The 15,273-nt window shown below is 44.0% G+C and overlaps 1 pseudogene; it reads right to left on the reverse strand.

Moving 5' to 3' along the window:
* Positions 1-15,273, reverse strand: part of LOC136611073 (vomeronasal type-2 receptor 26-like) — a 99,194-nt pseudogene that overhangs the window by 44,754 nt on the left and 39,167 nt on the right.

Genomic DNA, 15,273 nt, shown 5'->3' on the forward strand with positions numbered 1-15,273 from the left:
ATCGTGTCCTAGTAAGCCAGCTGTGAGAAGGATTACGGCAGCCAGGGGAGGTTTAAAATGAAAAAAAAAACAACCATTTTTTCTTTTTGCACATATTACAAATAGAAAAAACGTTAAAAATGTACGTGAAAAATGTATTAAAAATAGCTGCTATTTGAAAAAAAAACATTCCGACAAAAATAATCTTGGCAGTTCAGATAAAAAAATGGGGCCATAAAACCACCTCATAGGTAAAATCGTTAAAAAATGTCTAGTCCTTTATGACTGAAACACTGTGGTCTATATAGGGTTAAATACTATACCTTTTAGGAGGGGTTCGGCTTTGTTGAGTGTAGACTGTAGAATACAGTGGTATTCTACAGCCTTCACTCAACAAAGCCGAACCCCTCCTAAAAGGTACAGTGTTTAACCCTATATAGACCACAGTGTTTCAGTTTTATATATATACAGTGTAGGTTAAGGAAGTAGTAAGAGTTCTCACTTTTATTAGCCCAGGAAGCAATTCGAGTCTGAACAAGCAGTATTGATATTGCATTCAGCAAGCACATCACAAGCTGAGACCTCTTCTGATAAAAAAGACTGTGTTGCTATACATCCTCTGTTACCCATTGGCCCTAAAGAGTAAACAATAAGTTATACAGCACACTTGTGGTCCTTGATTGATTTGACCTTGGAATCACAGGTGCTACAACTCTGCTGAGTACCAGATGGGATGTTCTACAGGTCTACCACATCCTTCCTGCTGGATTCCAGTGTAGTGCGCTTCTTTCTTAACCCTCCTTGTGAATCGACCTTGGGTGTAGTGATGCCCAATCTAGCTGAGGAGGCCCTCTATCTGAAAGCCTCTGGGGATCAATCCTCCGTACCTGTTCTGAACTTTGCATGTGGCATCATCAACCACATCAGTCCCCTGGAAGAAACTAGGGACAATCCTGTTACTGAAACAGCAAAGGCAGAAGCAGTACCGACTATGCTTCTGGCAGTACTGACCCCTGCTGTGCCCGTTTAGTCATAGGTGGATATTTGGCTGAGATGACATAACACAACAGGATGAAAGGTCTAAGCAGGCAATGATTGAAAAGCCCGCTCCCAGGAGGGAGGCTCCTAACTGGCAACAGGACAATGTTTTCCCAGAAAGTAAACAACCCCAGTGTTCTCATGCTAGTGATCTGTCCATGAATACTAAACTTTGGTACCGAATGCCTGATACCCTCCATGAATGGGTGTAATAAAGCGAGTTATACAGCAAATATGCTGCGACTCATCTGTGTACCAGGTAGAATGCTCTACAGGTCTACCACATGCAGCCGGATTCCAGTCTAGAGCACTTCTTTGTTAACGTTGCAGTGAACTGCTCTTGGTTATAATGATGTCCAATCTAGCTCAGGAGGACCTGCATCTGGAACCCTCCGAGACTGATCTTCCGTACCCGTTCTTAACTTTGCATAGCAAATGCATTGGCCAGAATGGCTGCTACGATGTAAAGTGGTGAGGCCAATTCATGGCACTACCTGGCTGAATCCTGGATCCCAGTGAATCTCGCTGTCATTTATATGAAATTGTCCGTCCTTATCTTGATAATATCCGACTTGTTTTATCTTGTCGGTTTGGTTCAAAACAAACATGTTTAAGAGATCAAAACTTGCAGGAGAATTTCCTTCATGATCAAAGTAAACTGACTCTCCACCAGGAGTGGTGAAATTAATGTTCTTCAGGTATCGGTTGACCTGCAGAAAATGTGGAACAGAACAAGATCAGTGGTGGCCGATGATGGTGAATGATTGGTGGGGATTATAATGATGAAGATGATGGTTGATGGGATTTTCTCTTCCACTATTAGATAATTCTAGTGTTAATGTTTCTTATTACATCACTGCAGTCACAACATTGGTCGGATTTAGCACCTACCTCACATAAGTGGAAGAGCTGGTTGGATATACAAGACTTAAAGTGACCTGGACATTTACTTAGAAATAAATCTTGTAATGCAGAAGCCACAGCATAAACCGCAGAGTAGACACTAAAGGTATAGCGGAAATTATTCACATCGTACTTGGAGGGATCCACATTATTGAGGCTCTCTGTCTCATTACATGGTCTGCAGGAAGCATACAAAGAAAGGATAATACAGCAATCAAAGTAGTCGTACCAAATATTATGTGTCAGTATTCCTGGGTATTTGTAAGGACCCACAGCCAGGAGATAATCCTTCAGTCCCGGAATGTTCCTTCTATGTTGAGTAATCTGGAGTGAGCGTCTCAAAAGATCATTTTGCATATTTTGCCACGTAATGAATAATGAGGGAATGATAATAACTTTCCTACTCTTGTAGTCATCAATAGGCATCTGCTGGATAATCTGTAGACCATCTGAGCTGCCAAGAATTATGATAACATCACAGCTGATCTTATGCATCTTGTATAAATCTTTATTGAAGCTACAGTGACGTGTATCATCATTAAAAACATCCTGAAAAGCGACACATATTCCATTCCGTATCATGTGGCTGTAGAGCTCCATGCCGGCCCATTCACTAGTCTTATCATCTGCTCTAACAATCCCCACCCAGCTCCAACCAAAATGCTTCAGAAGGAGAACAATGGCCTCATACTGAGCCTTCCCATCAGGGACTGTGCGGTAGAAATAAGGGAACTGGAGCTTATTACTGAAGATGGAATCCATCGCTCCATAGCTGATCTATAAGGGAAAATATATGAGGAACTATGACAAAAATTTAAAGTCAATGATGCTAATAGTACCCCATTCCAAAATTCATGCAATCCTACACAATCCCTGACCACATGCATTACATCTGCACCATCCATATAATATTTCAGACAGTCGATGTTTAATATAATACTCTTGTTAAACAACTTTAATGAAGTTAAATAAACTCTATGAACTGAATACTCTATGAACTAAGCACAATTAATATCAGACGGAGATATCATTGGAATCATATGAAATACAGCAGGTGTTTTTTCTTTGCTGATATGGCCTAAATCTTTTCCCATTTTACCCTTAATTGCTGTGAAGGCTATAAGCATAAAACTTATATATATATATATATATATATATATATATATATATATATATATATATATATATATATATAAAAGTTTTATGCTTATAGCCTTCACAGCAATTAAGGGTAAACTATCCGCCATCTCTGATTTGGAGCCTCACAGCATATTGATGGAACATTGAATTTCCCTAACATTAATTGGCGCCCAAGAAACGTGGGGCTTGAAGGAACAAGAGAAGCACCTACACCTCGAACCCCCCAGGACACAGATGGGATAAGGAGCCACTCGGAACCACGGATTGACAAAACTGCGCAGTAAGATAGGGCTTTATCTTGCCACAATCTATCCGTGCTTCTTGGCTGCTCCTTTCCTGTCCGAGGCGTAAGAAGTGCACGCCTCTTATAAATCTTCAAGCTTTTTAAGAATCCATATGATGGGCTGAATATGCTGTGCGGGTGTTCTTTAACTGTTATTGTTTTTATTTGTTACTTTGCGTGGTCAGTTTACAGAATATGAAACCCTCTTGCCGATCTCTGGAAGGCATGGTATAAGTTGTACCAGGGAAGCCTAAAGTTTGCAGGGGATAAAATCCCTGATGGGAGCCTCTTATATGTATAAGAGAAGTAGTAGAGACAGGGGAAAATAAACAGGGTTGGGAAGTACTGACACTTACAGACAGTGAGGAAGTACTGACACTTAAAAGAAGTAACTGACATGCAAATGTTTTTGTTTTTATGTGTGCCTGTTTATGCATGAGTGAGTGATTGAGATGAGCTGACCTGATCGACGGAACCTGACCTCCAGGGTGAAAATATAAATCTCTGTGTCCCGTGTTAAGAGGAACCCGATCAGTGACGATGAAGGGAGTCCCTAACAAGTCCACGATTCTGGACAGGGCTACCAGCAGTTCCGTTTGTATATTTCAATGGTCAGGGGATTGTTTTATGTGTGTGAAAGAATAAAAATAATAGGCCTCTTGGTGTACATAAGCCGCCAGCCATTGGGAATACTGCTGATAGAGAGGATAAGATATGGAGACTGCAAGGAAAATAGTGAAACAAAGAGAAGGCAGGGATGCAGTAAGTAGAGGATATGAAGGGAGAGGAGTATTAGACACCCAGCATTGGGATAAGTTTGCAGAAAGTCATGCTGGATGAGTTAAAGATAATGGATTACGGGAAATGTTGAATAGTTGGAAAAAGGCAAGTAAAAATATAGAAGACGGTTTAACAGTGATAATAGTCGCTAACTAAAGCAATGAATATAAGTATGTGGGTGGAAATGGGCATAAGTTGTATTGTGTTTGTCATTGGATAACCTATAATGGACAAAGCATGTAAAAACCGTGGTACATAAGAGTTTTTCTTATATATGTGCTTTGTCCGCTGTCGGCAGTCCTACGTACAGTAAATACAACCCCAGTTTCTACTTCACATAATAAACTTATCAGTCCGTATAGGAATGAATAAAACCCCAGTGAGTGTGAATTTGCAGTTTTGTAAGGTGGGGCAAGTATATTACACTCTAGCTTAATTTTAAATAGACACAGGAGCCCAGGCTATTTGCACATAATAGAAGATGGTTATAGGCAGTGGAACCTGTTATACAGTTCTGCTATTTGTCTGGAGAAGTTTCTGTGTTCTATAGGAAATAAGTTAAATTCCAAAGGGTGGGGTAGTGTGCTATGGAGGGCCTACTTGTCTCTGAAAAAAAGGGGAATTGAGAATTCGTTATATTTGGCTGCACAGGAAGGGCCCGTATGTTGCATTATATGAAATATATACTGTTCAATGGCTGAAAATTAAGAAAATTCAAAGCACAGGTATATTATGCTCCCCCATTGCCGGGTCAGTTCCCTATCCACCTCCACCCCCTCCTCCATCTCAATTCCAACCGTCTACTCCTCCCCCACCCTATGCCAAGCCATCCACTCCAAGGTCAAACATTGGAGTGGAGGGATGGACCTGCTGGCATTGTGGACAACAAGACCCGGATTGGAGAGAGAGCTTCCCTACTTGCGGAGCTCCTCAGCACAAAAATGCATCCGGTGGCAGGAGCCCCCTTCTGTGTATGTGCGGTGGCAGCAGTACAAGTAATGGTTGACAAATCTTCTGAGTTGGTTCTGGAATACCCCTAGTGGTTTTCACACCTCATGACATCCAGAGTATACTCACTCTAGTACAACCTAAACATCTGTCTCTAGCTCATCAAATAAGGCTGCAATGTGCCTTGCTCATGCCCCGCCTAATATTTCTTTTCAATGGTGCACTATTTTGAACCCGGCTACTCTTCTCTAATCGAATATCCTGGTTCAAATGGGGGAGGGGGAGGCATAGGTGATCTAGCTATTACAGATCAGCTATTTTTTTTAAAAGGGACTGGACCTCTGTATCCTCAGGCTGCTCCTTCTTCCTCCCAGACCGGTCACTCCAGGAAAAGGAGAGATTCTGAACAGGCATACTTCCAAGAACTGTTCTCAGGTCCTTGCCCTGAGTCAGAAAAAATGGTTCATCAGCCACGTGAGGAGTTTGTCGTGACCGATGCCCAAAATTTGGACCTTTCACAGACTCAGGGTGATGAGGGTGGGGACTTCCTAGTAGTGTCTCAAGAGCTATTTGTGGATGATGATTATGATGAGACACAGATGTCTGTCAGTGACGTTGTTGTTAAGGCAGTAAGTTTGAGGGAGGAGCAGACTGAGGAGTCAAAGGAAGAGCTGGTGGATGATGAGGTAACTTACCCCACCTGGGTTGTTAAGCCAACTGAAGACAGGACTTCAGAGTAGGAAGCAGTGCTGCGGCAGAACAGGTTGGAAGAGGCAGTGGGGTGGCCAGGGGGAAAAGCAGGTCCAGAGCAAGTTATCCCCCAAATTTTCCCCACAGTCCTTGTCGCAGCAAGCTCCGTGCAGAGGGCTAGGTGTTTGAATGTCTGGAGACATATTGAGGAGAGTGTGGACGACCAACGAAACGTGGTGTGCAACCTGTGCCGCACCAAGATCAGCCGGGGAGCCACCACTACCAGCCTGACCACCACCAGTATGCGCAGGCATATGATGGCTAAGCACCCGACGACGTGGAACGAAGGCTATTCACCGCCTGCGGGTCACACCACTGCCTCTTCCCCTGTGTCACATCCTGTCACTGAGATCCAATCCCCCTTCCAGGACGCAGGCACGAGCATCTCTCGGCCTGCACCCACACCCTCAACTCCACGGTCCTCCACTGCCTCCACGCGTTCAGCTGTCGATAACCCAAGCATTGGAGCGCAGATGGAAATACATGGCCACCCACCTGCATGCACAATCTTTAAATGTGCATATTTCAAAACTACTCAGCCTGGAGATGCTGCCATATAGGCTAGTAGAAATGGAGGCCTTCCACAACCTGATGGCAGTGGGAGTCCCTCGCTACTCAGTCTTCAGCCGCCACTATTTTTCACCGGTGCGCCGTCCCCGCCCTACACCAGCATGTCCCACGGAACATTAACCATGCCCTCACCAACGTGGTTACTGGGAAGGTCCACTTAAGCACCGACACATGGACAAGTGCTGGTGGGCAGGGACACTACATCTCCTTGACGGCACATTGGGTGAACTTGGTGGAGGCTGGGACCGAGTCTAACTCTGGGTCTGCTAACGTACTACCCACACCGAGGATTGCGGGTCATACCTCAGTGATAGTTTCTCCGGCTTATTATGCCACCTCCTCCAAATACTCCTCCCTCCTACACGTTGCCTGCAGTCAGTAGCTTGAGGCACTTCAGCACTGGTGCGGTGAAGCGTCAGCAGGCCATGCTGAAACTCCTGAGCTTAGGTGACTAGAGGCACACCACTCAAGAGGTCTTACAGGGTTTGACGGAGCAGACAGATCTGTGGCTTTGGCCACTGAATCTCCAACCAGGCATGGTCGTGTGTGACAATGGAAGTAACCTGGTGGCGGCTCTGCACCTTGGCAGACTAACACACGTGCCGTGCCTGGCCCACATGTCCAATCTAGTAGTTCAGCGCTTTCTTAAAAACTACCCCATTTGTCTGAACTGCTCAGCAAGGTGCGTCGCGTGTGTGCACATTTCAGGAAGTCCACCACAGATGCTGCCAACCTTAGGACACTGCAACATTGCTCCCAGCTGCCAGTGCACCGAATATTGTGTGACATGCCCACATGCTGGAATTCTACGTTGCACATGTTAGCCAGGGTTTACGAGTAGTGTAGAGCCATTGTAGAATACCAGCTGCAACATGGCCGTCAGGCTGGTAGTCAGACTCCACAGTTCTTCACAGAGGAGTGGACATGGATGTCTTGGGAAACTTTAAAGGAGTCTACACAAATGATGAGCGGTGATGTGGCCATTATCAGCGTAACCATCCCGCTGCTTTGCCTGCTGATTAGGCCGCTGCTAAGCATTAAGGACGACGCTTTGCGGATAGAACAGAAGATAATACGTTGCTTATTAGCTTGATAGCCAGACCACCCTCACGTCTGTTTTTCAACGCGTATTGAAGGAGGAGGAGAGGGTGGAGGAGGGAGAGGGGGATGAGACTGCTGCCCACTCTGCAGAGGGTACCTGTGCTACTTCCTTCACATCTGTTCAGCGTGTATGGGCTAAAGAGAAAGAGGAAACTGAAAGTCATCCTCCTAGTGTGGAAAGCGATGTTGTGTACTGGGGTACGCCTATACTCTTGGTACCAAAATGTTTCAGTGGGTCGCCTATACTCTTGGTACACAAATGTTTCACGGGGTCGACTATACTCTTGGTACAGAAATGTTTCAGGGGTTCACCTTAACTCTTGGTACACAAATGTTTCAGCGGGTTGCCTATGCTCTGGATACAGAAATGTTTCAGAGGTTCGCATATACTCCTATTACACAAATGTTTCAGGGGTTCGCCTATACTCTTGATACACAAATGTTTCAAGGGTTCGCCTATACTCTTGGTACACAAATGTTTCAGTGGTTTGCCTATACACTTGGTACACAAATGTTTCAGAAGTTCGCCTATACTCTTGGTACACAAATGTTTCAGGGGTTCGCCTATACTTTTGGTAAGCAAATCTTTCAGGGGGTCATCTATACTCTTGGTACACAAATGTTTCAGGGGATCACATATACTCCTATTTCACAAATATTTCAGGGGTTCGCCTATACTCTTGGTACACAAATGTTTCAAGGGATCGCCTTTACTTTTGGTACACAAATGTTTCAAGGGGTCATCTATACTCATGGCATTCAGATGTTTCAGGGATTTGCCTATACTCTTGGTACACAAATATTTCAGGCTTTCACCTGCATTCTGGATAAACAAGGTTTCAGGATTTCGCCTATACTCTTGGTACACAAAAGTTTCAGGGGATCACCTATACTCTTGGTACACAAATGTTTCAGGGGGTCACCTATGCTCTTGGTCAACAAATCTATCAGGCGTTTACCTATACTCTTGGTAGAAAAATGTTTCAGGGGTTCGCCTATGCTTTTGGTACACAAATGTTTTAGGGGTTTGTCTATAATCTTAGTACACAAATGTTTCAGGGGGTTTGCCTATTCTCTTGGTACAGAAATGTTTCAGGGGTTCGCCTATACTCTTGGTACACAAATGTTTCAGGATTTTGCCTATGCTCTTGGTACAGAAATGCTTCGGGGGACGCCTGTGCTTTATGTACAGAAATGTTTCAGAGAATCAACTATACTTTTGGTGAACAAACGTTTTAGGGGTTCGCCTATACTCTTGGTACACAAATGTTTCAGGGGCTCACTTATACTCTTGGTACACAAATTTATCACGGGATCGCTTGTACTCTTGGTACAGAAATGCTTAAGGGGTTCGCCTATACTCTTGGTACACAAATGTTTCAGGGGGTCATCTATACTCATGGCATACAAATGTTTCAGGGATTCGCCTATATTCTTGGTACACAAATATTTCAGGGTTTCACCTGCATTCTGGATAAACAATGTTTCAGGATTCCGCCTATACTCTTGGTACACAAATGTTTCAGGGGATCACCTATACTCTTGGTACACAAATGTTTCAGGGGGTCGCCTATGCTCTTGGTCAACAAATCTATCAAGCGTTTACCTATACTCTTGGTAGAAAAATGTTTCAGGGGGCTCGCCTATGCTCTTGGTACATAAATGTTTTAGGGGTTTGTCTATAATCTTAGTACACAAATGTTTCAGGGGTTTGCCTATACTGTTGTTATACAAATGTTTCAGGGGTCCGCCTATACTCTTGGTACAGAAATGTTTCAGGGGTTTACCTAAACTTTTGGTACACAAATGTTTCAGGGGTTTGCCTATACTCTTGGTACACAAATGTTCCAGGGGTTCGCATATACTCTTGGTCAACAAATCTATCTGGGTTTCGCCTATACTCTTGGTACACAAATGGTTCAGGGGGTTGCCTACACTGTTGGTCTACAAATCTATGAGGCGTTTGCCTATACTCTTGTTAGAAAAATGTTTCAGGGGGTTCGTCTATACTCTTGGGACACAAATGTTTCAGGGGGTCACCTATTCTCTTGGTACACAAATGTTTCAGGGGTTCGCTTATACTCTTGGTTCAGAAATGTTTCAGAGGTTCACCTATACTCTTGGTTCAGAAATGTTTCAGAGGTCGCCTATACTCTTGGTACACAAATGTTTCAGGGGTTCACCTATACTCTTGGTACACAAATGCTTCGGGGGACGTCTGTGCTTTACGTACAGAAATGTTTCAGGGAATCAACTATACTTTTGGTGCACAAACGTTTTAGGGGTTCGCCTATACTGTTGGTACACAAATGTTTCAGGGGCTCACTTATACTCTTGGTACACAAATCTATCACGGGATCGCCTGTTCTCTTGGTACAGAAATGTTTCAGGGGCTCGCCTATACTCTTGGTACACAAATGTTTTAGGGGGTCATCTATACTCATGGCATACAAATGTTTCAGGAATTCACCTATACTCTTGGTACACAAATATTTCAGTGTTTCACCTGCATTCTGGATAAACAATGTTTCAGGATTTCGCTTATACTCTTGGTACACAAATGTTTCAGGGGATCACCTATACTCTTGGTACACAAATGTTTCAGGGGGTCGCCTATGCTCTTGGTCAACAAATCTATCAGGCGTTTGCCTATACTCTTGGTAGAAAAATGTTTCAGGGGGTTCGCCTATGCTCTTGGTACACAAATGTTTTAGGGGTTTGTCTATAATCTTGGTACACAAATGTTTCATGGAGTCACCTATACTCTTGGTATACAAATGTTTCAGGGGTTCGCCTATACTCTTGGTACAGAAATGTTTCAGGGGTTTACCTAAACTCTTGGTACACAAATGTTTCAGGGGTTTGCCTATACTCTTGGTACACAAATGTTTCAGGGGGTCGCCTATACTCTTGACATAGAAATGTTTCAGGGGGTCGCATATACTCTTGGTCCAGAAATGTTTCAGGGGTTCGCCTAAATTCTTGGTACACAAATGTTGAGAACTGAGTGAGTTTAAAGTCACCTTTTCAAGTGATTTTTTTTATCAGACCTTTGGCCTGATGATGGAGAAGTGATTTTAAATCACAATGTGGTTTCTTTGAATATTTTAAAATCCTTGTTGAGTGATGTATGGAGACACTCGATGGATTTATGTTTTCTAACAATTTATCAAACTAATTTGTTATCACCTAGAGGTTTACATTTAAATCCCCTTTTCCCAATGATAAAGACTTTTCAGGCGGTTAGCTAATTATGCTTAATACATTTTCAAATCTAATGATTACGAAATTAATAGATAAAAGGAAACAATTGATAGCTAAATCACTGTATAAATTTTTGTCTAATGCATTTTATAATTCTTTTTTATTGCATAAATTGTTGAATTTTACTAATATTATTGAAATCACGATAATTCATTCAAAATTGATTAAATTAACTCGTGACTATTTTGATTTTAAAAATGAACAATTTTTCCCTAACGAATATATAGAGAGAGCAAAATTAAAGACTACATTAAATCCAGCAATTCAGAAAAACAGTTTACACCTAATGAAAATTTAAATAAAAATAAAAATAGTAATAAAAATAAGAAGAATAAAAAGAACCAAAAATCAGCTACCATTTGGACAGGGGAATCTCGTATTTTTAAGAGATCTAATAATTTAAATATACCTACCTTTGCTTCTAATAAATCGACTGCATACCAAAATAATAAAATAGTACCAAAAGATCCACTAATAGAAAATAAAAATAATAAGTCACTCGACCCTCCGAAACTAAATACCATACCAATTTCTAAAATTACACACAATTCCATGGTACGTTTTGAACAGTCATTACTCAAACTTCCTCCATGTAATTCTCCACCAAATTTTACAATTATTAATGAGAACTTAAACGCATCAAATAAATTAAGTACCCCTACTAATAGAATAGAACCTAGTTTATTAATAGAGATGAGCGAACGTACTCGTCCGAGCTTGATGCTCGTTCGAGTTTTAGCGTGTTCGAGATGCTCGTTATTCGAAACGAGCACCACGCGATGTTCAAGTTACTTTCACTTTAATCTCTGAGATGTTAGCGCGCTTTTCTGGCCAATAGAAAGACAGGGAAAGCATTACAACTTCCCCCTGCAACGTTCAAGCCCTATACCACCCCCCTGCAGTGAGTGGCTGGCGAGATCAGGTGTCAGCCGAGTATATAAATCGGCCCCTCCCGCGGCTCGCCACAGATGCGTTCTGACAAAGATCAGGGAAAGTGCTGTCTTGCTGGAGTTGCTATAGGGAGAGTGTTAGGAGTATTTTAGGCTTCAAGAACCCCAACGGTCCTTCTTAGGGCCACATCTAACCGTGTGCAGTAGTGTGGAGGCTGCTTTTTGCAGTGTTGCACATTTTTTTTTTTTGTATATCGGCCGTGCAGAGCATTGCGTCCTGCAGTAATTATACATAGTCCAGGGCCAGTAGTGGTGGTGGGGCAGGGACAGAAGACATATTTAGTGAATATAGGCAGTGGGCCTTTCCAAAAACATTTGGGAAAAAAAATCTATTTGGGCTGCCTGTGACCGTCCTCAGTGTACTGGGTCTGTGCTGGGGGTAGTTGTCCTAATTCATACGCAGCCAGCTAAGTGTTACAGCGGGCTTGCGCAAAATTCTTTCCTGGCTCTGTGTTGGCTGTTACATCACCGCTGTATTCCTGTCCACAGTGCAACAGTCTGCAGTAATTTTACATAGTCCAGGGCCAGTAGTGGTGACGCAGGGACAGAAGACATATACAGTGTATATAGGCAGTGGGCCTTTCCAAAAACATTTGGGAAAAAAAATCTATTTGGGCTGCCTGTGACCGTCCTCAGTGCACTGGGTCTCTGCTGGGGGTAGTTGTCCTAATTCATACGCAGCCAGCTAAGTGTTACAGCGGGCTTGCGCAAAATTCTTTTCTGGCTCTGCTGTGCGTTCCGTAAGCGAAGTCAGCCTCCAACCACAGGCCAATAAGCGGCACATTTAATTACAGCATTCTGTTTCTGCACTACTGGTAATACAGCATGCTGAGGGGTAGGTGTAGGCCTAGAGGACGTGGACGCAGGCGAGGACGCGGAGGCCCAAGTCAGGGTGTAGGCACAGGCCGAGCCAGTGCGGTGGCCAGGAGTAGAGGCAGGGCAAGACCGAAATATCCAGCAACTGTTTCCAAAAGCGCCCCCTCGCGCCATGCCACCCTGCAGAGGCCAAGGTGTTCTACGGTGTGGCAGTTTTTCACAGAGACGCCTGACGACCGACGAACAGTGGTGTGCAACCTTTGTCGCGCCAAAATCAGCCGGGGAGCCACCACCACCAGCATGCGCAGGCATATGATGGCCAAGCACCCTACAAGGTAGGACGAAGGCCGTTCACCGCCTCCGGTTTGCACCACTGCCTCTCCCCCTGTGCCCCACCCTGCCACTGAGATCCAACCCCCCTCTGAGGACACAGGCACTACCATCTCCTGGCCTGCACCCACACCCTCACCTCCGCTGTCCTCGGCCCATCCAGCAATGTCTCTCAGTGTAGCGTCCAGACGTCGCTAGCGCCACTGTTTGATTATTCAATTCTATGCGCAAAAGAATTGGCGTCAAAATTTTACGTGCGGAATGTAATTTTCTTACTTTCCGGTGTCATAGAAACGGGAAATTTGGCACGAGCATTGATTATGAGATAAATAGGAAAAGCTAATGGGTCCCAACTCGATTATTCAATTCTATGCGCAAAAGAATTAGCGTCCAAATTTTACGTATGGAATCTAATTTTCTTACTTTCCTGTGTCATAGAAACGTGAAATTTGGCAAGAGCATTGATTATGTCATAAATAGGAAAAGCTAATAGGTCCCAACTCGATTATTGAATTCTAGCGCAAAAGAATTGGCGTCAAAATTTTACGTGCGGAATGTAATTTTCTTACTTTCCGGTGTCATAGAAACGGGAAATTTGGCATGAGCATTGATTATGTCATAAATAGGAAAAGCTAATGGGTCCCAACTCCATTATTCAATTCTATGCGCAAAAGAATTAGCGTCGAAATTTTAAGTGTGGAATGTAATTTTCTCACTTTCCGGTGTCATAGAAACGTGAAATTTGGCCCGAGCATTGATTATGTAATAAATAGGAAAAAGCTAATGGGTCCCAACTAGAGATGAGCGAACGTACTCGTCCGAGCTTGATATTCGTGCGAATATTAGGGTGTTCGGGATGCTCGTTACTCGTAACGAGCACCACGCGGTGTTCTGGTTACTTTCAGTTTCCTCTCTGAGACGTTAGCGCGCTTTTCTGGCCAATTGAAAGACAGGGAAGGCATTACAACTTCCCCCTGTGACGTTCAAGCCCTATACCACCCCCCTGCTGTGAGTGGCTGGGGCGATCAGATGTCACCCGAGTATAAAAATCGGCCCCTCCCGCGGCTCGCCACACATGCCTTGTGACTTAGCTGAGGGAAAGTGCTGCTGCTGGTGCTGCTGTAGGGAGAGCGTTAGGAGTCAGTGTAGGCTTCAAGAACCCCAACGGCCCTTCTCAGGGCCACATCTACTAGTGTGCAGTACTGTGTTAGCACAGTATTTTTTTTAATTTTTGTCCAAAATTGGATCTGCAGAGCATTGCGCCCTGCAATAGGGACAGAAGTGGGGGATAGGCAGGGAGAGTGTTAGGAGTTAGTGTAGGCTTCAAGAACCCCAACGGTCCTTTCCAGGACCACTTCTATCCGTGTGCAGTACTGTCCAGGCTGCTGTTAGCAGTGTTGCATATTTTTTTTTTTCCTCAAAACCGGCTGTGCAGAGCATTGCACCCGGCATTAATACTACAGGGATAGAATTGTGTAGGCAGGGCCAGAAGACATTTATTATTCATTGAATACACGCAGTGGGGTCTTCCCCTTGCTAAAAAGGAAAAAAATTATATTTGGCCTGCCTGTGTCAGTCCTAAGGTCTCCGTGTACGTGTGTGCTGCGTGTACAACGTACAAAAATCAGACGCAACCAGCTACGCTTTACTGCAGGCTTGCGCCATTGTCTTTCCTGACTGGCAAATACCTGCTCTGCTAGAGTTAATAACTCTGCTACACTATACTTGTGTGACACTTTTTGAGGGCCACACCACAGATATTAAACTTCTTGTTTTTCATTGAATACACGCAGTGGGGTCTTCCCTAAGCTAAAAAGGAAAAAAATTATATTTGGCCTGCCTGTGTCAGTCCTAAGGTCTCCGTGTACGTGTGTGCTGCGTGTACAACGTACAAAAATCAGACGCAACCAGCTACGCTTTACTGCAGCCTAGCGCCATTGTCTTTCCTGACTGGCAAATACCTGCTCTGCTAGAGTTAATAACTCTGCTACACTATACTTGTGTGACACTTTTTGAGGGCCACACCACAGATATTAAACTTCTTGTTTTTCATTGAATATACGCAGTGGGGTCTTCCCTTTGCAAAAAAGCGAAAACATTATATTTGGCCTGCAGGCTTGCGCCAATTTATTTCCTGCCTGGGAAATCAAATCACTGGTAATACAGCATGCTGAGGGGTAGGGGTAAGCCTAGAGGACGTGGACGTGGATGTGGCCGAGGACGCGGAGGGCCAAGTGAGGGTGTGGGCACAGGCCGAGCTCCTGATCCAGGTGTGTCGCAGCCGACTGCTGCGCGATTAGGAGAGAGGCACGTTTCTGGCGTCCTCACATTCATCGCCCAATTAATGGGTCCACGCGGGAGACCTTTATTAGAAAATGAGCAGTGTGAGCAGGTCCTGTCCTGGATGGCAGAAAGTGCTTC

The sequence above is a fragment of the Eleutherodactylus coqui genome, chromosome 1 (genome assembly GCF_035609145.1).
Source record: "Eleutherodactylus coqui strain aEleCoq1 chromosome 1, aEleCoq1.hap1, whole genome shotgun sequence".
Classification (NCBI taxonomy): Eukaryota; Metazoa; Chordata; class Amphibia; order Anura; family Eleutherodactylidae; genus Eleutherodactylus; species Eleutherodactylus coqui.